Source organism: Hyla sarda, unplaced genomic scaffold (genome assembly GCF_029499605.1).
Source record: "Hyla sarda isolate aHylSar1 unplaced genomic scaffold, aHylSar1.hap1 scaffold_228, whole genome shotgun sequence".
NCBI lineage: Eukaryota > Metazoa > Chordata > Amphibia > Anura > Hylidae > Hyla > Hyla sarda.
The window spans coordinates 120,988-140,975 of record NW_026608958.1 but is presented as its reverse complement, the minus strand read 5'-3'; the positions used below and the strand labels follow the sequence as shown (position 1 = coordinate 140,975).

At 46.5% G+C, this 19,988-nt stretch overlaps 9 non-coding genes and 1 pseudogene across 9 annotated transcripts; all 10 read left to right on the top strand.

The window, feature by feature from the left end:
• Positions 1-478: 478 nt before the first annotated feature.
• On the top strand, positions 479-669 carry LOC130321718 (U2 spliceosomal RNA). Its single transcript, XR_008867401.1, has one exon. It is a non-coding gene; the product is annotated as a U2 spliceosomal RNA (small nuclear RNA).
• A 2,095-nt stretch (positions 670-2,764) lies between these two features.
• LOC130321714 (U2 spliceosomal RNA) lies at positions 2,765-2,955 on the top strand. The gene has a single exon (XR_008867397.1). It is a non-coding gene; the product is annotated as a U2 spliceosomal RNA (small nuclear RNA).
• A 2,089-nt stretch (positions 2,956-5,044) lies between these two features.
• On the top strand, positions 5,045-5,235 carry LOC130321781 (U2 spliceosomal RNA). Its single transcript, XR_008867447.1, has one exon. It is a non-coding gene; the product is annotated as a U2 spliceosomal RNA (small nuclear RNA).
• A 2,092-nt stretch (positions 5,236-7,327) lies between these two features.
• Positions 7,328-7,518, top strand: LOC130321712 (U2 spliceosomal RNA). The gene has a single exon (XR_008867396.1). It is a non-coding gene; the product is annotated as a U2 spliceosomal RNA (small nuclear RNA).
• Positions 7,519-9,615: 2,097 nt separating this feature from the next.
• LOC130321780 (U2 spliceosomal RNA) lies at positions 9,616-9,806 on the top strand. The gene has a single exon (XR_008867446.1). It is a non-coding gene; the product is annotated as a U2 spliceosomal RNA (small nuclear RNA).
• A 2,089-nt stretch (positions 9,807-11,895) lies between these two features.
• Positions 11,896-12,086, top strand: LOC130321778 (U2 spliceosomal RNA). Its single transcript, XR_008867445.1, has one exon. It is a non-coding gene; the product is annotated as a U2 spliceosomal RNA (small nuclear RNA).
• Positions 12,087-14,166: 2,080 nt separating this feature from the next.
• Positions 14,167-14,357, top strand: LOC130321776 (U2 spliceosomal RNA). Its single transcript, XR_008867443.1, has one exon. It is a non-coding gene; the product is annotated as a U2 spliceosomal RNA (small nuclear RNA).
• A 2,092-nt stretch (positions 14,358-16,449) lies between these two features.
• Positions 16,450-16,609, top strand: LOC130321738 (U2 spliceosomal RNA; annotated as a pseudogene).
• Positions 16,610-17,305: 696 nt separating this feature from the next.
• On the top strand, positions 17,306-17,490 carry LOC130321733 (U2 spliceosomal RNA). Its single transcript, XR_008867412.1, has one exon. It is a non-coding gene; the product is annotated as a U2 spliceosomal RNA (small nuclear RNA).
• A 2,109-nt stretch (positions 17,491-19,599) lies between these two features.
• On the top strand, positions 19,600-19,790 carry LOC130321775 (U2 spliceosomal RNA). Its single transcript, XR_008867442.1, has one exon. It is a non-coding gene; the product is annotated as a U2 spliceosomal RNA (small nuclear RNA).
• Positions 19,791-19,988: the final 198 nt, after the last annotated feature.

Sequence of the window (19,988 nt, the reverse complement as noted above, 5' to 3'; positions counted from 1 at the left end):
GCCTGAGCAGAACCATCACCGCCATAGGTTGTCAAATAACCCGGATTTAACCCACACAGGTAAGTCCAATGGGGTGCAGGCATGTCCTCTATGCTTACAGCTTCCCGTGGGTGTTGGTTTGATACTGTTTGGGGACAGCCAAGGAGGCATCTGCAGGCAACAAAGGTAGGTGTGTGCTTGTGTGTGTGTTTCCTATGCAGATCCTAAGCCCAGTGTCACATGCAAGTAGGAGGAGTAAGAAGGGTTCCTGGCAAATCCGGGTTATGGATTGCATTTAAAAAGGCCCCGTGGGAGTGCAATGGGCCCCTGTCTTGCTGCTTAGCAATAATGGTATGGGTTTAGGTTCTGCTGTGTGTACTGGTGGTTGACTGCCCCCCAGCCCAGAGTGTGCATGGAAAATTGTCTGGCAGCCTCCCTGACAGCAAGCAGTGATAGTGCCCATGAAGGGGACCTTGTTGGGCCCGCCCCTTTCACGGTTATCGCTTCTCGGCCTTTTGGCTAAGATCAAGTGTAGTATCTGTTCTTATCAGTTTAATATCTGATACGTCCCCTATCTGGGGACCATATATTAAATGGATTTTTGAGAACGGGGGCTGATTTCGAAGCTTGCTTCCGTCGCCCTATGCATTGACCCGATATGGCAGTATCTTCGGGTACAGTGCACCACCCCCTTACAGGGTTAAAAAGAAAGATTCCTACTTTCATTGCTACCTGCTTGCTGGCTAGCCAGCTAGCCAGCCCTGTGGGCCTTGCTGCTGCTGCAGCCAAAAAACAAAAGGTGGTGCTGCTGCTGCTTCTGCTGCTTCTGCTTCTGCTTGTGTCTGGCCCCTGTTGGAGCGTCCAGGCACAGGACTTCTGCTGCTGCTGACTAAATGGCCTCCTTAATTGGATCATTTGAGTAGCCAGCACACCTGTGCAGGTAGGGCATGACATGATAGGCAGCTGCCTTGATAGCGGGTGGGTGCTGAATGTTCCTAATTGACAAAATAAGATTAATGCTTATGAAGAAATATAAAATCTCATCCCTTCCCCAATATCGCGCCACACCCCTACCCCTTAATTCCCTGGTTGAACTTGATGGACATATGTCTTTTTTCGACCGTACTAACTATGTAACTATGTAACATAACATGGGGGGGGGGGGGGTCTCCTGGCTGTTCACACAGGTGTGTCATTGCTGTACATTGACCATGCATTGCTTCTGTGGTATTGCAAAGGCAAAGACAAATGCTTCCAGCCATCCATTGCACTAATGGATTGGTCATCAGCTGGCTGTCTATGTCCCGCATCAATATAGACCAAAGTACAGAGGGTTAGGCTATGCTATTGTGCACCTACCTGATGCATCAGAAGGTGCCCCTTGCTAAATTCTGTGCACAGACTTTGAGATCTATGCTTTAGACTGTATCTAAACCTGCTCCAACATGGACTGACATTCTGGCCTACTTTCAGCCGATGCGACTTGTCTGTCGCTGAACAGTCGCTTTTTATGTATTCAGCACCTATGTATAATGTTGTAAAAATGCTCTAGAAGCTAAAGTCGCAGAAATGTCACACATATTTGGCCTGCAACTTTCTGTGCGACAAATTCAGACAGGAAAAATCAGTATAAATCCTTAGAAAATTATCCCCCAGTGTCTCCATCTGCTGGCGGTATTGAATAAGCATTGCTGCACTGATGGGGTATGCATTAGACGAAAAAAAAGAAGAAAAAGAAGAATAATACGCCCAGAAAAGAGGCGAAAAGGAGAAAAACGTAAAAAAACGTGAAAAAAAAGTAAGAGGAAGAGAAGGGAAAAAAAGGTGGAAATGGGTTTAAAAGTGATTTCGGCGGAGAAATATATATATATATATATATATATATATATATATATATATATATATATATATACGCGCACACACACACATAGATATAAACGTATTCTCCGTTGAGATATTGCAGCCGCTGCTGTGTCCAGGCCCAGGAGCCTTAGCACTGTGCTGTGATGTCACTCAATACCACTGACATCACTAGGTGTAAACAACATCTCTCCTTTGCTGTGTATGTGACTATGGAGCTGTTTGGTGATGTCGTCTATTACGGCCTTCATAGAAGCAACAGGAGATTGTTGCATCCATCTAGAACCCTCAGAACTACAGTGCTATGATGTCACTCACTTCCACAGGCCTTGCAGAGTGTAAACAACAACAACCCAGCTTTGTTGTGTATGTAACCATAGGGATTTGTGATGTCACCTAGAACCTTCACAGCAGCGACAGCTTTATGAGGAGCATCAGCACTGCTCTGCCTGAGCAGAACCATCACCGCCATAGGTTGTCAAATAACCCGGATTTAACCCACACAGGTAAGTCCAATAGGGGGCAGGCATGTCCTCTATGCTTACAGCTTCCCGTGGGTGTTGGTTTGATACCGTTTGGGGACAGCCAAGGAGGCATCTGCAGGCAACAAAGGTAGGTGTGTGCTTGTGTGTGTGTTTCCTATGCAGATCCTAAGCCCAGTGTCACATGCAAGTAGGAGGAGTAAGAAGGGTTCCTGGCAAATCCGGGTTATGGATTGCATTTAAAAAGGCCCCGTGGGAGTGCAATGGGCCCCTGTCTTGCTGCTTAGCAATAATGGTATGGGTTTAGGTTCTGCTGTGTGTACTGGTGGTTGACTGCCCCCCAGCCCAGAGTGTGCATGGAAAATTGTCTGGCAGCCTCCCTGACAGCAAGCAGTGATAGTGCCCATGAAGGGGACCTTGTTGGGCCCGCCCCTTTCACGGTTATCGCTTCTCGGCCTTTTGGCTAAGATCAAGTATAGTATCTGTTCTTATCAGTTTAATATCTGATACGTCCCCTATCTGGGGACCATATATTAAATGGATTTTTGAGAACGGGGGCCGATTTCGAAGCTTGCTTCCGTCGCCCTATGCATTGACCCGATATGGCAGTATCTTCGGGTACAGTGCACCACCCCCTTACAGGGTTAAAAAGAAAGATTCCTACTTTCATTGCTACCTGCTTGCTGGCTAGCCAGCTAGCCAGCCCTGTGGGCCTTGCTGCTGCTGCAGCCAAAAAACAAAAGGTGGTGCTGCTGCTGCTTCTGCTGCTTCTGCTTCTGCTTGTGTCTGGCCCCTGTTGGAGCGTCCAGGCACAGGACTTCTGCTGCTGCTGACTAAATGGCCTCCTTAATTGGATCATTTGAGTAGCCAGCACACCTGTGCAGGTAGGGCATGACATGATAGGCAGCTGCCTTGATAGCGGGTGGGTGCTGAATGTTCCTAATTGACAAAATAAGATTAATGCTTATGAAGAAATATAAAATCTCATCCCTTCCCCAATATCGCGCCACACCCCTACCCCTTAATTCCCTGGTTGAACTTGATGGACATATGTCTTTTTTCGACCGTACTAACTATGTAACTATGTAACATAACATGGGGGGGGGGGGGGGGTCTCCTGGCTGTTCACACAGGTGTGTCATTGCTGTACATTGACCATGCATTGCTTCTGTGGTATTGCAAAGGCAAAGACAAATGCTTCCAGCCATCCATTGCACTAATGGATTGGTCATCAGCTGGCTGTCTATGTCCCGCATCAATATAGACCAAAGTACAGAGGGTTAGGCTATGCTATTGTGCACCTACCTGATGCATCAGAAGGTGCGAGGCCCTTGCTAAATTCTGTGCACAGACTTTGAGATCTATGCTTTAGACTGTATCTAAACCTGCTCCAACATGGACTGACATTCTGGCCTACTTTCAGCCGATGCGACTTGTCTGTCGCTGAACAGTCGCTTTTTATGTATTCAGCACCTATGTATAATGTTGTAAAAATGCTCTAGAAGCTAAAGTCGCAGAAATGTCACACATATTTGGCCTGCAACTTTCTGTGCGACAAATTCAGACAGGAAAAATCAGTATAAATCCTTAGAAAATTATCCCCCAGTGTCTCCATCTGCTGGCGGTATTGAATAAGCATTGCTGCACTGATGGGGTATGCATTAGACGAAAAAAAAGAAGAAAAAGAAGAATAATACGCCCAGAAAAGAGGCGAAAAGGAGAAAAACGTAAAAAAACGTGAAAAAAAAGTAAGAGGAAGAGAAGGGAAAAAAAGGTGGAAATGGGTTTAAAAGTGATTTCGGCGGAGAAATATATATATATATATATATATATATATATATATATATATACGCGCACACACACACATAGATATAAACGTATTCTCCGTTGAGATATTGCAGCCGCTGCTGTGTCCAGGCCCAGGAGCCTTAGCACTGTGCTGTGATGTCACTCAATACCACTGACATCACTAGGTGTAAACAACATCTCTCCTTTGCTGTGTATGTGACTATGGAGCTGTTTGGTGATGTCGTCTATTATGGCCTTCATAGAAGCAACAGGAGATTGTTGCATCCATCTAGAACCCTCAGAACTACAGTGCTATGATGTCACTCACTTCCACAGGCCTTGCAGAGTGTAAACAACAACAACCCAGCTTTGTTGTGTATGTAACCATAGGGATTTGTGATGTCACCTAGAACCTTCACAGCAGCGACAGCTTTATGAGGAGCATCAGCACTGCTCTGCCTGAGCAGAACCATCACCGCCATAGGTTGTCAAATAACCCGGATTTAACCCACACAGGTAAGTCCAATGGGGTGCAGGCATGTCCTCTATGCTTACAGCTTCCCGTGGGTGTTGGTTTGATACCGTTTGGGGACAGCCAAGGAGGCATCTGCAGGCAACAAAGGTAGGTGTGTGCTTGTGTGTGTGTTTCCTATGCAGATCCTAAGCCCAGTGTCACATGCAAGTAGGAGGAGTAAGAAGGGTTCCTGGCAAATCCGGGTTATGGATTGCATTTAAAAAGGCCCCGTGGGAGTGCAATGGGCCCCTGTCTTGCTGCTTAGCAATAATGGTATGGGTTTAGGTTCTGCTGTGTGTACTGGTGGTTGACTGCCCCCCAGCCCAGAGTGTGCATGGAAAATTGTCTGGCAGCCTCCCTGACAGCAAGCAGTGATAGTGCCCATGAAGGGGACCTTGTTGGGCCCGCCCCTTTCACGGTTATCGCTTCTCGGCCTTTTGGCTAAGATCAAGTGTAGTATCTGTTCTTATCAGTTTAATATCTGATACGTCCCCTATCTGGGGACCATATATTAAATGGATTTTTGAGAACGGGGGCCGATTTCGAAGCTTGCTTCCGTCGCCCTATGCATTGACCCGATATGGCAGTATCTTCGGGTACAGTGCACCACCCCCTTACAGGGTTAAAAAGAAAGATTCCTACTTTCATTGCTACCTGCTTGCTGGCTAGCCAGCTAGCCAGCCCTGTGGGCCTTGCTGCTGCTGCAGCCAAAAAACAAAAGGTGGTGCTGCTGCTGCTTCTGCTGCTTCTGCTTCTGCTTGTGTCTGGCCCCTGTTGGAGCGTCCAGGCACAGGACTTCTGCTGCTGCTGACTAAATGGCCTCCTTAATTGGATCATTTGAGTAGCCAGCACACCTGTGCAGGTAGGGCATGACATGATAGGCAGCTGCCTTGATAGCGGGTGGGTGCTGAATGTTCCTAATTGACAAAATAAGATTAATGCTTATGAAGAAATATAAAATCTCATCCCTTCCCCAATATCGCGCCACACCCCTACCCCTTAATTCCCTGGTTGAACTTGATGGACATATGTCTTTTTTCGACCGTACTAACTATGTAACTATGTAACATAACATGGGGGGGGGGGGGTCTCCTGGCTGTTCACACAGGTGTGTCATTGCTGTACATTGACCATGCATTGCTTCTGTGGTATTGCAAAGGCAAAGACAAATGCTTCCAGCCATCCATTGCACTAATGGATTGGTCATCAGCTGGCTGTCTATGTCCCGCATCAATATAGACCAAAGTACAGAGGGTTAGGCTATGCTATTGTGCACCTACCTGATGCATCAGAAGGTGCGAGGCCCTTGCTAAATTCTGTGCACAGACTTTGAGATCTATACTTTAGACTGTATCTAAACCTGCTCCAACATGGACTGACATTCTGGCCTACTTTCAGCCGATGCGACTTGTCTGTTGCTGAACAGTCGCTTTTTATGTATTCAGCACCTATGTATAATGTTGTAAAAATGCTCTAGAAGCTAAAGTCGCAGAAATGTCACACATATTTGGCCTGCAACTTTCTGTGCGACAAATTCAGACAGGAAAAATCAGTATAAATCCTTAGAAAATTATCCCCCAGTGTCTCCATCTGCTGGCGGTATTGAATAAGCATTGCTGCACTGATGGGGTATGCATTAGACGAAAAAAAAGAAGAAAAAGAAGAATAATACGCCCAGAAAAGAGGCGAAAAGGAGAAAAACGTAAAAAAACGTGAAAAAAAAGTAAGAGGAAGAGAAGGGAAAAAAAGGTGGAAATGGGTTTAAAAGTGATTTCGGCGGAGAAATATATATATATATATATATATATATATATATATATATATATATATACGCGCACACACACACATAGATATAAACGTATTCTCCGTTGAGATATTGCAGCCGCTGCTGTGTCCAGGCCCAGGAGCCTTAGCACTGTGCTGTGATGTCACTCAATACCACTGACATCACTAGGTGTAAACAACATCTCTCCTTTGCTGTGTATGTGACTATGGAGCTGTTTGGTGATGTCGTCTATTACGGCCTTCATAGAAGCAACAGGAGATTGTTGCATCCATCTAGAACCCTCAGAACTACAGTGCTATGATGTCACTCACTTCCACAGGCCTTGCAGAGTGTAAACAACAACAACCCAGCTTTGTTGTGTATGTAACCATAGGGATTTGTGATGTCACCTAGAACCTTCACAGCAGCGACAGCTTTATGAGGAGCATCAGCACTGCTCTGCCTGAGCAGAACCATCACCGCCATAGGTTGTCAAATAACCCGGATTTAACCCACACAGGTAAGTCCAATGGGGTGCAGGCATGTCCTCTATGCTTACAGCTTCCCGTGGGTGTTGGTTTGATACCGTTTGGGGACAGCCAAGGAGGCATCTGCAGGCAACAAAGGTAGGTGTGTGCTTGTGTGTGTGTTTCCTATGCAGATCCTAAGCCCAGTGTCACATGCAAGTAGGAGGAGTAAGAAGGGTTCCTGGCAAATCCGGGTTATGGATTGCATTTAAAAAGGCCCCGTGGGAGTGCAATGGGCCCCTGTCTTGCTGCTTAGCAATAATGGTATGGGTTTAGGTTCTGCTGTGTGTACTGGTGGTTGACTGCCCCCCAGCCCAGAGTGTGCATGGAAAATTGTCTGGCAGCCTCCCTGACAGCAAGCAGTGATAGTGCCCATGAAGGGGACCTTGTTGGGCCCGCCCCTTTCACGGTTATCGCTTCTCGGCCTTTTGGCTAAGATCAAGTGTAGTATCTGTTCTTATCAGTTTAATATCTGATACGTCCCCTATCTGGGGACCATATATTAAATGGATTTTTGAGAACGGGGGCCGATTTCGAAGCTTGCTTCCGTCGCCCAATGCATTGACCCGATATGGCAGTATCTTCGGGTACAGTGCACCACCCCCTTACAGGGTTAAAAAGAAAGATTCCTACTTTCATTGCTACCTGCTTGCTGGCTAGCCAGCTAGCCAGCCCTGTGGGCCTTGCTGCTGCTGCAGCCAAAAAACAAAAGGTGGTGCTGCTGCTGCTTCTGCTGCTTCTGCTTCTGCTTGTGTCTGGCCCCTGTTGGAGCGTCCAGGCACAGGACTTCTGCTGCTGCTGACTAAATGGCCTCCTTAATTGGATCATTTGAGTAGCCAGCACACCTGTGCAGGTAGGGCATGACATGATAGGCAGCTGCCTTGATAGCGGGTGGGTGCTGAATGTTCCTAATTGACAAAATAAGATTAATGCTTATGAAGAAATATAAAATCTCATCCCTTCCCCAATATCGCGCCACACCCCTACCCCTTAATTCCCTGGTTGAACTTGATGGACATATGTCTTTTTTCGACCGTACTAACTATGTAACTATGTAACATAACATGGGGGGGGGGGGGGTCTCCTGGCTGTTCACACAGGTGTGTCATTGCTGTACATTGACCATGCATTGCTTCTGTGGTATTGCAAAGGCAAAGACAAATGCTTCCAGCCATCCATTGCACTAATGGATTGGTCATCAGCTGGCTGTCTATGTCCCGCATCAATATAGACCAAAGTACAGAGGGTTAGGCTATGCTATTGTGCACCTACCTGATGCATCAGAAGGTGCGAGGCCCTTGCTAAATTCTGTGCACAGACTTTGAGATCTATGCTTTAGACTGTATCTAAACCTGCTCCAACATGGACTGACATTCTGGCCTACTTTCAGCCGATGCGACTTGTCTGTCGCTGAACAGTCGCTTTTTATGTATTCAGCACCTATGTATAATGTTGTAAAAATGCTCTAGAAGCTAAAGTCGCAGAAATGTCACACATATTTGGCCTGCAACTTTCTGTGCGACAAATTCAGACAGGAAAAATCAGTATAAATCCTTAGAAAATTATCCCCCAGTGTCTCCATCTGCTGGCGGTATTGAATAAGCATTGCTGCACTGATGGGGTATGCATTAGACGAAAAAAAAGAAGAAAAAGAAGAATAATACGCCCAGAAAAGAGGCGAAAAGGAGAAAAATGTAAAAAAACGTGAAAAAAAAGTAAGAGGAAGAGAAGGGAAAAAAAGGTGGAAATGGGTTTAAAAGTGATTTCGGCGGAGAAATATATATATATATATATATATATATATATATATATATATATATATATATACGCGCACACACACACATAGATATAAACGTATTCTCCGTTGAGATATTGCAGCCGCTGCTGTGTCCAGGCCCAGGAGCCTTAGCACTGTGCTGTGATGTCACTCAATACCACTGACATCACTAGGTGTAAACAACATCTCTCCTTTGCTGTGTATGTGACTATGGAGCTGTTTGGTGATGTCGTCTATTACGGCCTTCATAGAAGCAACAGGAGATTGTTGCATCCATCTAGAACCCTCAGAACTACAGTGCTATGATGTCACTCACTTCCACAGGCCTTGCAGAGTGTAAACAACAACAACCCAGCTTTGTTGTGTATGTAACCATAGGGATTTGTGATGTCACCTAGAACCTTCACAGCAGCGACAGCTTTATGAGGAGCATCAGCACTGCTCTGCCTGAGCAGAACCATCACCGCCATAGGTTGTCAAATAACCCGGATTTAACCCACACAGGTAAGTCCAATGGGGTGCAGGCATGTCCTCTATGCTTACAGCTTCCCGTGGGTGTTGGTTTGATACCGTTTGGGGACAGCCAAGGAGGCATCTGCAGGCAACAAAGGTAGGTGTGTGCTTGTGTGTGTGTTTCCTATGCAGATCCTAAGCCCAGTGTCACATGCAAGTAGGAGGAGTAAGAAGGGTTCCTGGCAAATCCGGGTTATGGATTGCATTTAAAAAGGCCCCGTGGGAGTGCAATGGGCCCCTGTCTTGCTGCTTAGCAATAATGGTATGGGTTTAGGTTCTGCTGTGTGTACTGGTGGTTGACTGCCCCCCAGCCCAGAGTGTGCATGGAAAATTGTCTGGCAGCCTCCCTGACAGCAAGCAGTGATAGTGCCCATGAAGGGGACCTTGTTGGGCCCGCCCCTTTCACGGTTATCGCTTCTCGGCCTTTTGGCTAAGATCAAGTGTAGTATCTGTTCTTATCAGTTTAATATCTGATACGTCCCCTATCTGGGGACCATATATTAAATGGATTTTTGAGAACGGGGGCCGATTTCGAAGCTTGCTTCCGTCGCCCTATGCATTGACCCGATATGGCAGTATCTTCGGGTACAGTGCACCACCCCCTTACAGGGTTAAAAAGAAAGATTCCTACTTTCATTGCTACCTGCTTGCTGGCTAGCCAGCTAGCCAGCCCTGTGGGCCTTGCTGCTGCTGCAGCCAAAAAACAAAAGGTGGTGCTGCTGCTGCTTCTGCTGCTTCTGCTTCTGCTTGTGTCTGGCCCCTGTTGGAGCTTCCAGGCACAGGACTTCTGCTGCTGCTGACTAAATGGCCTCCTTAATTGGATCATTTGAGTAGCCAGCACACCTGTGCAGGTAGGGCATGACATGATAGGCAGCTGCCTTGATAGCGGGTGGGTGCTGAATGTTCCTAATTGACAAAATAAGATTAATGCTTATGAAGAAATATAAAATCTCATCCCTTCCCCAATATCGCGCCACACCCCTACCCCTTAATTCCCTGGTTGAACTTGATGGACATATGTCTTTTTTCGACCGTACTAACTATGTAACTATGTAACATAACATGGGGGGGGGGGGGGGGGTCTCCTGGCTGTTCACACAGGTGTGTCATTGCTGTACATTGACCATGCATTGCTTCTGTGGTATTGCAAAGGCAAAGACAAATGCTTCCAGCCATCCATTGCACTAATGGATTGGTCATCAGCTGGCTGTCTATGTCCCGCATCAATATAGACCAAAGTACAGAGGGTTAGGCTATGCTATTGTGCACCTACCTGATGCATCAGAAGGTGCGAGGCCCTTGCTAAATTCTGTGCACAGACTTTGAGATCTATACTTTAGACTGTATCTAAACCTGCTCCAACATGGACTGACATTCTGGCCTACTTTCAGCCGATGCGACTTGTCTGTCGCTGAACAGTCGCTTTTTATGTATTCAGCACCTATGTATAATGTTGTAAAAATGCTCTAGAAGCTAAAGTCGCAGAAATGTCACACATATTTGGCCTGCAACTTTCTGTGCGACAAATTCAGACAGGAAAAATCAGTATAAATCCTTAGAAAATTATCCCCCAGTATCTCCATCTGCTGGCGGTATTGAATAAGCATTGCTGCACTGATGGGGTATGCATTAGACGAAAAAAAGAAGAAAAAGAAGAATAATACGCCCAGAAAAGAGGCGAAAAGGAGAAAAACGTAAAAAAACGTGAAAAAAAAGTAAGAGGAAGAGAAGGGAAAAAAAGGTGGAAATGGGTTTAAAAGTGATTTCGGCGGAGAAATATATATATATATATATATATATATATATATATATATATACGCGCACACACACACATAGATATAAACGTATTCTCCGTTGAGATATTGCAGCCGCTGCTGTGTCCAGGCCCAGGAGCCTTAGCACTGTGCTGTGATGTCACTCAATACCACTGACATCACTAGGTGTAAACAACATCTCTCCTTTGCTGTGTATGTGACTATGGAGCTGTTTGGTGATGTCGTCTATTACGGCCTTCATAGAAGCATTAGGAGATTGTTGCATCCATCTAGAACCCTCAGAACTACAGTGCTATGATGTCACTCACTTCCACAGGCCTTGCAGAGTGTAAACAACAACAACCCAGCTTTGTTGTGTATGTAACCATAGGGATTTGTGATGTCACCTAGAACCTTCACAGCAGCGACAGCTTTATGAGGAGCATCAGCACTGCTCTGCCTGAGCAGAACCATCACCGCCATAGGTTGTCAAATAACCCGGATTTAACCCACACAGGTAAGTCCAATGGGGTGCAGGCATGTCCTCTATGCTTACAGCTTCCCGTGGGTGTTGGTTTGATACCGTTTGGGGACAGCCAAGGAGGCATCTGCAGGCAACAAAGGTAGGTGTGTGCTTGTGTGTGTGTTTCCTATGCAGATCCTAAGCCCAGTGTCACATGCAAGTAGGAGGAGTAAGAAGGGTTCCTGGCAAATCCGGGTTATGGATTGCATTTAAAAAGGCCCCGTGGGAGTGCAATGGGCCCCTGTCTTGCTGCTTAGCAATAATGGTATGGGTTTAGGTTCTGCTGTGTGTACTGGTGGTTGACTGCCCCCCAGCCCAGAGTGTGCATGGAAAATTGTCTGGCAGCCTCCCTGACAGCAAGCAGTGATAGTGCCCATGAAGGGGACCTTGTTGGGCCCGCCCCTTTCACGGTTATCGCTTCTCGGCCTTTTGGCTAAGATCAAGTGTAGTATCTGTTCTTATCAGTTTAATATCTGATACGTCCCCTATCTGGGGACCATATATTAAATGGATTTTTGAGAACGGGGGCCGATTTCGAAGCTTGCTTCCGTCGCCCTATGCATTGACCCGATATGGCAGTATCTTCGGGTACAGTGCACCACCCCCTTACAGGGTTAAAAAGAAAGATTCCTACTTTCATTGCTACCTGCTTGCTGGCTAGCCAGCTAGCCAGCCCTGTGGGCCTTGCTGCTGCTGCAGCCAAAAAACAAAAGGTGGTGCTGCTGCTGCTTCTGCTGCTTCTGCTTCTGCTTGTGTCTGGCCCCTGTTGGAGCTTCCAGGCACAGGACTTCTGCTGCTGCTGACTAAATGGCCTCCTTAATTGGATCATTTGAGTAGCCAGCACACCTGTGCAGGTAGGGCATGACATGATAGGCAGCTGCCTTGATAGCGGGTGGGTGCTGAATGTTCCTAATTGACAAAATAAGATTAATGCTTATGAAGAAATATAAAATCTCATCCCTTCCCCAATATCGCGCCACACCCCTACCCCTTAATTCCCTGGTTGAACTTGATGGACATATGTCTTTTTTCGACCGTACTAACTATGTAACTATGTAACATAACATGGGGGGGGGGGGGGGTCTCCTGGCTGTTCACACAGGTGTGTCATTGCTGTACATTGACCATGCATTGCTTCTGTGGTATTGCAAAGGCAAAGACAAATGCTTCCAGCCATCCATTGCACTAATGGATTGGTCATCAGCTGCCTGTCTATGTCCCGCATCAATATAGACCAAAGTACAGAGGGTTAGGCTATGCTATTGTGCACCTACCTGATGCATCAGAAGGTGCGAGGCCCTTGCTAAATTCTGTGCACAGACTTTGAGATCTATACTTTAGACTGTATCTAAACCTGCTCCAACATGGACTGACATTCTGGCCTACTTTCAGCCGATGCGACTTGTCTGTCGCTGAACAGTCGCTTTTTATGTATTCAGCACCTATGTATAATGTTGTAAAAATGCTCTAGAAGCTAAAGTCGCAGAAATGTCACACATATTTGGCCTGCAACTTTCTGTGCGACAAATTCAGACAGGAAAAATCAGTATAAATCCTTAGAAAATTATCCCCCAGTGTCTCCATCTGCTGGCGGTATTGAATAAGCATTGCTGCACTGATGGGGTATGCATTAGACGAAAAAAAAGAAGAAAAAGAAGAATAATACGCCCAGAAAAGAGGCGAAAAGGAGAAAAACGTAAAAAAACGTGAAAAAAAAGTAAGAGGAAGAGAAGGGAAAAAAAGGTGGAAATGGGTTTAAAAGTGATTTCGGCGGAGAAATATATATATATATATATATATATATATATATACGCGCACACACACACATAGATATAAACGTATTCTCCGTTGAGATATTGCAGCCGCTGCTGTGTCCAGGCCCAGGAGCCTTAGCACTGTGCTGTGATGTCACTCAATACCACTGACATCACTAGGTGTAAACAACATCTCTCCTTTGCTGTGTATGTGACTATGGAGCTGTTTGGTGATGTCGTCTATTACGGCCTTCATAGAAGCAACAGGAGATTGTTGCATCCATCTAGAACCCTCAGAACTACAGTGCTATGATGTCACTCACTTCCACAGGCCTTGCAGAGTGTAAACAACAACAACCCAGCTTTGTTGTGTATGTAACCATAGGGATTTGTGATGTCACCTAGAACCTTCACAGCAGCGACAGCTTTATGAGGAGCATCAGCACTGCTCTGCCTGAGCAGAACCATCACCGCCATAGGTTGTCAAATAACCCGGATTTAACCCACACAGGTAAGTCCAATGGGGTGCAGGCATGTCCTCTATGCTTACAGCTTCCCGTGGGTGTTGGTTTGATACCGTTTGGGGACAGCCAAGGAGGCATCTGCAGGCAACAAAGGTAGGTGTGTGCTTGTGTGTGTGTTTCCTATGCAGATCCTAAGCCCAGTGTCACATGCAAGTAGGAGGAGTAAGAAGGGTTCCTGGCAAATCCGGGTTATGGATTGCATTTAAAAAGGCCCCGTGGGAGTGCAATGGGCCCCTGTCTTGCTGCTTAGCAATAATGGTATGGGTTTAGGTTCTGCTGTGTGTACTGGTGGTTGACTGCCCCCCAGCCCAGAGTGTGCATGGAAAATTGTCTGGCAGCCTCCCTGACAGCAAGCAGTGATAGTGCCCATGAAGGGGACCTTGTTGGGCCCGCCCCTTTCACGGTTATCGCTTCTCGGCCTTTTGGCTAAGATCAAGTGTAGTATCTGTTCTTATCAGTTTAATATCTGATACGTCCCCTATCTGGGGACCATATATTAAATGGATTTTTGAGAACGGGGGCCGATTTCGAAGCTTGCTTCCGTCGCCCTATGCATTGACCCGATATGGCAGTATCTTCGGGTACAGTGCACCACCCCCTTACAGGGTTAAAAAGAAAGATTCCTACTTTCATTGCTACCTGCTTGCTGGCTAGCCAGCTAGCCAGCCCTGTGGGCCTTGCTGCTGCTGCAGCCAAAAAACAAAAGGTGGTGCTGCTGCTGCTTCTGCTGCTTCTGCTTGTGTCTGGCCCCTGTTGGAGCATCCAGACACAGGACTTCTGCTGCTGCTGACTAAATGGCCTCCTTAATTGGATCATTTGAGTAGCCAGCACACCTGTGCAGGTAGGGCATGACATGATAGGCAGCTGCCTTGATAGCGGGTGGGTGCTGAATGTTCCTAATTGACAAAATAAGATTAATGCTTATGAAGAAATATAAAATCTCATCCCTTCCCCAATATCGCGCCACACCCCTACCCCTTAATTCCCTGGTTGAACTTGATGGACATATGTCTTTTTTCGACCGTACTAACTATGTAACTATGTAACATAACATGGGGGGGGGGGGGTCTCCTGGCTGTTCACACAGGTGTGTCATTGCTGTACATTGACCATGCATTGCTTCTGTGGTATTGCAAAGGCAAAGACAAATGCTTCCAGCCATCCATTGCACTAATGGATTGGTCATCAGCTGGCTGTCTATGTCCCGCATCAATATAGACCAAAGTACAGAGGGTTAGGCTATGCTATTGTGCACCTACCTGATGCATCAGAAGGTGCGAGGCCCTTGCTAAATTCTGTGCACAGACTTTGAGATCTATGCTTTAGACTGTATCTAAACCTGCTCCAACATGGACTGACATTCTGGCCTACTTTCAGCCGATGCGACTTGTCTGTCGCTGAACAGTCGCTTTTTATGTATTCAGCACCTATGTATAATGTTGTAAAAATGCTCTAGAAGCTAAAGTCGCAGAAATGTCACACATATTTGGCCTGCAACTTTCTGTGCGACAAATTCAGACAGGAAAAATCAGTATAAATCCTTAGAAAATTATCCCCCAGTGTCTCCATCTGCTGGCGGTATTGAATAAGCATTGCTGCACTGATGGGGTATGCATTAGACGAAAAAAAAGAAGAAAAAGAAGAATAATACGCCCAGAAAAGAGGCGAAAAGGAGAAAAACGTAAAAAAACGTGAAAAAAAAGTAAGAGGAAGAGAAGGGAAAAAAAGGTGGAAATGGGTTTAAAAGTGATTTCGGCGGAGAAATATATATATATATATATATATATATATATATATATATATATATATATATATACGCGCACACACACACATATATATAAACGTATTCTCCGTTGAGATATTGCAGCCGCTGCTGTGTCCAGGCCCAGGAGCCTTAGCACTGTGCTGTGATGTCACTCAATACCACTGACATCACTAGGTGTAAACAACATCTCTCCTTTGCTGTGTATGTAACTATGGAGCTGTTTGGTGATGTCGTCTATTATGGCCTTCATAGAAGCAACAGGAGATTGTTGCATCCATCTAGAACCCTCAGAACTACAGTGCTATGATGTCACTGACTTCCACAGGCCTTGCAGAGTGTAAACAACAACAACCCAGCTTTGTTGTGTATGTAACCATAGGGATTTGTGATGTCACCTAGAACCTTCACAGCAGCGACAGCTTTATGAGGAGCATCAGCACTGCTCTGCCTGAGCAGAACCATCACCGCCATAGGTTGTCAAATAACCCGGATTTAACCCACACAGGTAAGTCCAATGGGGTGCAGGCATGTCCTCTATGCTTACAGCTTCCCGTGGGTGTTGGTTTGATACCGTTTGGGGACAGCCAAGGAGGCATCTGCAGGCAACAAAGGTAGGTGTGTGCTTGTGTGTGTGTTTCCTATGCAGATCCTAAGCCCAGTGTCACATGCAAGTAGGAGGAGTAAGAAGGGTTCCTGGCAAATCCGGGTTATGGATTGCATTTAAAAAGGCCCCGTGGGAGTGCAATGGGCCCCTGTCTTGCTGCTTAGCAATAATGGTATGGGTTTAGGTTCTGCTGTGTGTACTGGTGGTTGACTGCCCCCCAGCCCAGAGTGTGCATGGAAAATTGTCTGGCAGCCTCCCTGACAGCAAGCAGTGATAGTGCCCATGAAGGGGACCTTGTTGGGCCCGCCCCTTTCACGGTTATCGCTTCTCGGCCTTTTGGCTAAGATCAAGTGTAGTATCTGTTCTTATCAGTTTTCATGCTGGTGGGGATGGGTGCTGCATGGAGGATGCAGGTGTACCAGGGCTTTCCGGGGCTGGTTCTGAGGAATCAGCTCGACGGCTGCCCCGATGTGACCTGTTCCCTCCGGGTCTCGCCATGAGGCTGAGAGGGTCTAGAGCCGAGGTACTTTTGTGCCTCGGGGAGTGGTGACCCCGAGGTGCCGAAACTCACTGGGAGAATAGGCTCACTGAGTTGAAGCACGGGCACCATAATCTCTTCACCTTGTGGCACTCACCTCTTGATTCCCGGCCTTCTGGCTAGGATCAGAGAAATTTTTATAGATCCGGCCGGATGTCCGGGCAGTATATCTGCACACATTCACTTATTTATTTCTTTTTTGTCTCACTGTGTCACTTTTTGCGTGTTGTGTGTTCACAGGATTTGTCAGGATGCGGTAGCCCTTCTGGGTGTCCCTCCTGGCGGTCTAGGGGAGGTGTGTGTGGCCATTAGGTTCCGCACCTCCCTGCAAACACCCCGGGTACTCCTGCTTTGGCAGGGTACCTACCGTAATCGGCTCTGCGGGCAGATACCTTGGCCAACGCCAAGGGGGATGCCGGGAGCATTTGTGGTCCCCTAGTAGCTTCGGCGAAAAGGGACATCGAACCTGGAACCTCGCAGGTACCTTTTGGTCCGGAGGTGAAGGGTAAGGTTTGTTGGGGGGCCTCTCTCCTATCGGAGAAGGGCTTGCGATAGACCGCATCCTTTGTGCACGTTTTTTTTTTAGTGTAACACGTTTGCACTTTTTCTTGCACTTTGGGTGAATCGAAAGCACGTTCCTCGGCTTTAGATAAAAAAAAAAAAAAAAAAATCTGTTCTTATCAGTTTAATATCTGATACGTCCCCTATCTGGGGACCATATATTAAATGGATTTTTGAGAACGGGGGCCGATTTCGAAGCTTGCTTCCGTCGCCCTATGCATTGACCCGATATGGCAGTATCTTCGGGTACAGTGCACCACCCCCTTACAGGGTTAAAAAGAAAGATTCCTACTTTCATTGCTACCTGCTTGCTGGCTAGCCAGCTAGCCAGCCCTGTGGGCCTTGCTGCTGCTGCAGCCAAAAAACAAAAGGTGGTGCTGCTGCTGCTTCTGCTGCTTCTGCTTCTGCTTGTGTCTGGCCCCTGTTGGAGCTTCCAGGCACAGGACTTCTGCTGCTGCTGACTAAATGGCCTCCTTAATTGGATCATTTGAGTAGCCAGCACACCTGTGCAGGTAGGGCATGACATGATAGGCAGCTGCCTTGATAGCGGGTGGGTGCTGAATGTTCCTAATTGACAAAATAAGATTAATGCTTATGAAGAAATATAAAATCTCATCCCTTCCCCAATATCGCGCCACACCCCTACCCCTTAATTCCCTGGTTGAACTTGATGGACATATGTCTTTTTTCGACCGTACTAACTATGTAACTATGTAACATAACATGGGGGGGGGGGGGGGGTCTCCTGGCTGTTCACACAGGTGTGTCATTGCTGTACATTGACCATGCATTGCTTCTGTGGTATTGCAAAGGCAAAGACAAATGCTTCCAGCCATCCATTGCACTAATGGATTGGTCATCAGCTGGCTGTCTATGTCCCGCATCAATATAGACCAAAGTACAGAGGGTTAGGCTATGCTATTGTGCACCTACCTGATGCATCAGAAGGTGCGAGGCCCTTGCTAAATTCTGTGCACAGACTTTGAGATCTATACTTTAGACTGTATCTAAACCTGCTCCAACATGGACTGACATTCTGGCCTACTTTCAGCCGATGCGACTTGTCTGTCGCTGAACAGTCGCTTTTTATGTATTCAGCACCTATGTATAATGTTGTAAAAATGCTCTAGAAGCTAAAGTCGCAGAAATGTCACACATATTTGGCCTGCAACTTTCTGTGCGACAAATTCAGACAGGAAAAATCAGTATAAATCCTTAGAAAATTATCCCCCAGTGTCTCCATCTGCTGGCGGTATTGAATAAGCATTGCTGCACTGATGGGGTATGCATTAGACGAAAAAAAAGAAGAAAAAGAAGAATAATACGCCCAGAAAAGAGGCGAAAAGGAGAAAAACGTAAAAAAACGTGAAAAAAAAGTAAGAGGAAGAGAAGGGAAAAAAAGGTGGAAATGGGTTTAAAAGTGATTTCGGCGGAGAAATATATATATATATATATATATATATATATATATATATATATATATATATATATATATATACGCGCACACACACACATAGATATAAACGTATTCTCCGTTGAGATATTGCAGCCGCTGCTGTGTCCAGGCCCAGGAGCCTTAGCACTGTGCTGTGATGTCACTCAATACCACTGACATCACTAGGTGTAAACAACATCTCTCCTTTGCTGTGTATGTGACTATGGAGCTGTTTGGTGATGTCGTCTATTACGGCCTTCATAGAAGCAACAGGAGATTGTTGCATCCATCTAGAACCCTCAGAACTACAGTGCTATGATGTCACTCACTTCCACAGGCCTTGCAGAGTGTAAACAACAACAACCCAGCTTTGTTGTGTATGTAACCATAGGGATTTGTGATGTCACCTAGAACCTTCACAGCAGCGACAGCTTTATGAGGAGCATCAGCACTGCTCTGCCTGAGCAGAACCATCACCGCCATAGGTTGTCAAATAACCCGGATTTAACCCACACAGGTAAGTCCAATGGGGTGCAGGCATGTCCTCTATGCTTACAGCTTCCCGTGGGTGTTGGTTTGATACCGTTTGGGGACAGCCAAGGAGGCATCTGCAGGCAACAAAGGTAGGTGTGTGCTTGTGTGTGTGTTTCCTATGCAGATCCTAAGCCCAGTGTCACATGCAAGTAGGAGGAGTAAGAAGGGTTCCTGGCAAATCCGGGTTATGGATTGCATTTAAAAAGGCCCCGTGGGAGTGCAATGGGCCCCTGTCTTGCTGCTTAGCAATAATGGTATGGGTTTAGGTTCTGCTGTGTGTACTGGTGGTTGACTGCCCCCCAGCCCAGAGTGTGCATGGAAAATTGTCTGGCAGCCTCCCTGACAGCAAGCAGTGATAGTGCCCATGAAGGGGACCTTGTTGGGCCCGCCCCTTTCACGGTTATCGCTTCTCGGCCTTTTGGCTAAGATCAAGTGTAGTATCTGTTCTTATCAGTTTAATATCTGATACGTCCCCTATCTGGGGACCATATATTAAATGGATTTTTGAGAACGGGGGCCGATTTCGAAGCTTGCTTCCGTCGCCCTATGCATTGACCCGATATGGCAGTATCTTCGGGTACAGTGCACCACCCCCTTACAGGGTTAAAAAGAAAGATTCCTACTTTCATTGCTACCTGCTTGCTGGCTAGCCAGCTAGCCAGCCCTGTGGGCCTTGCTGCTGCTGCAGCCAAAAAACAAAAGGTGGTGCTGCTGCTGCTTCTGCTGCTTCTGCTTCTGCTTGTGTCTGGCCCCTGTTGGAGCGTCCAGGCACAGGACTTCTGCTGCTGCTG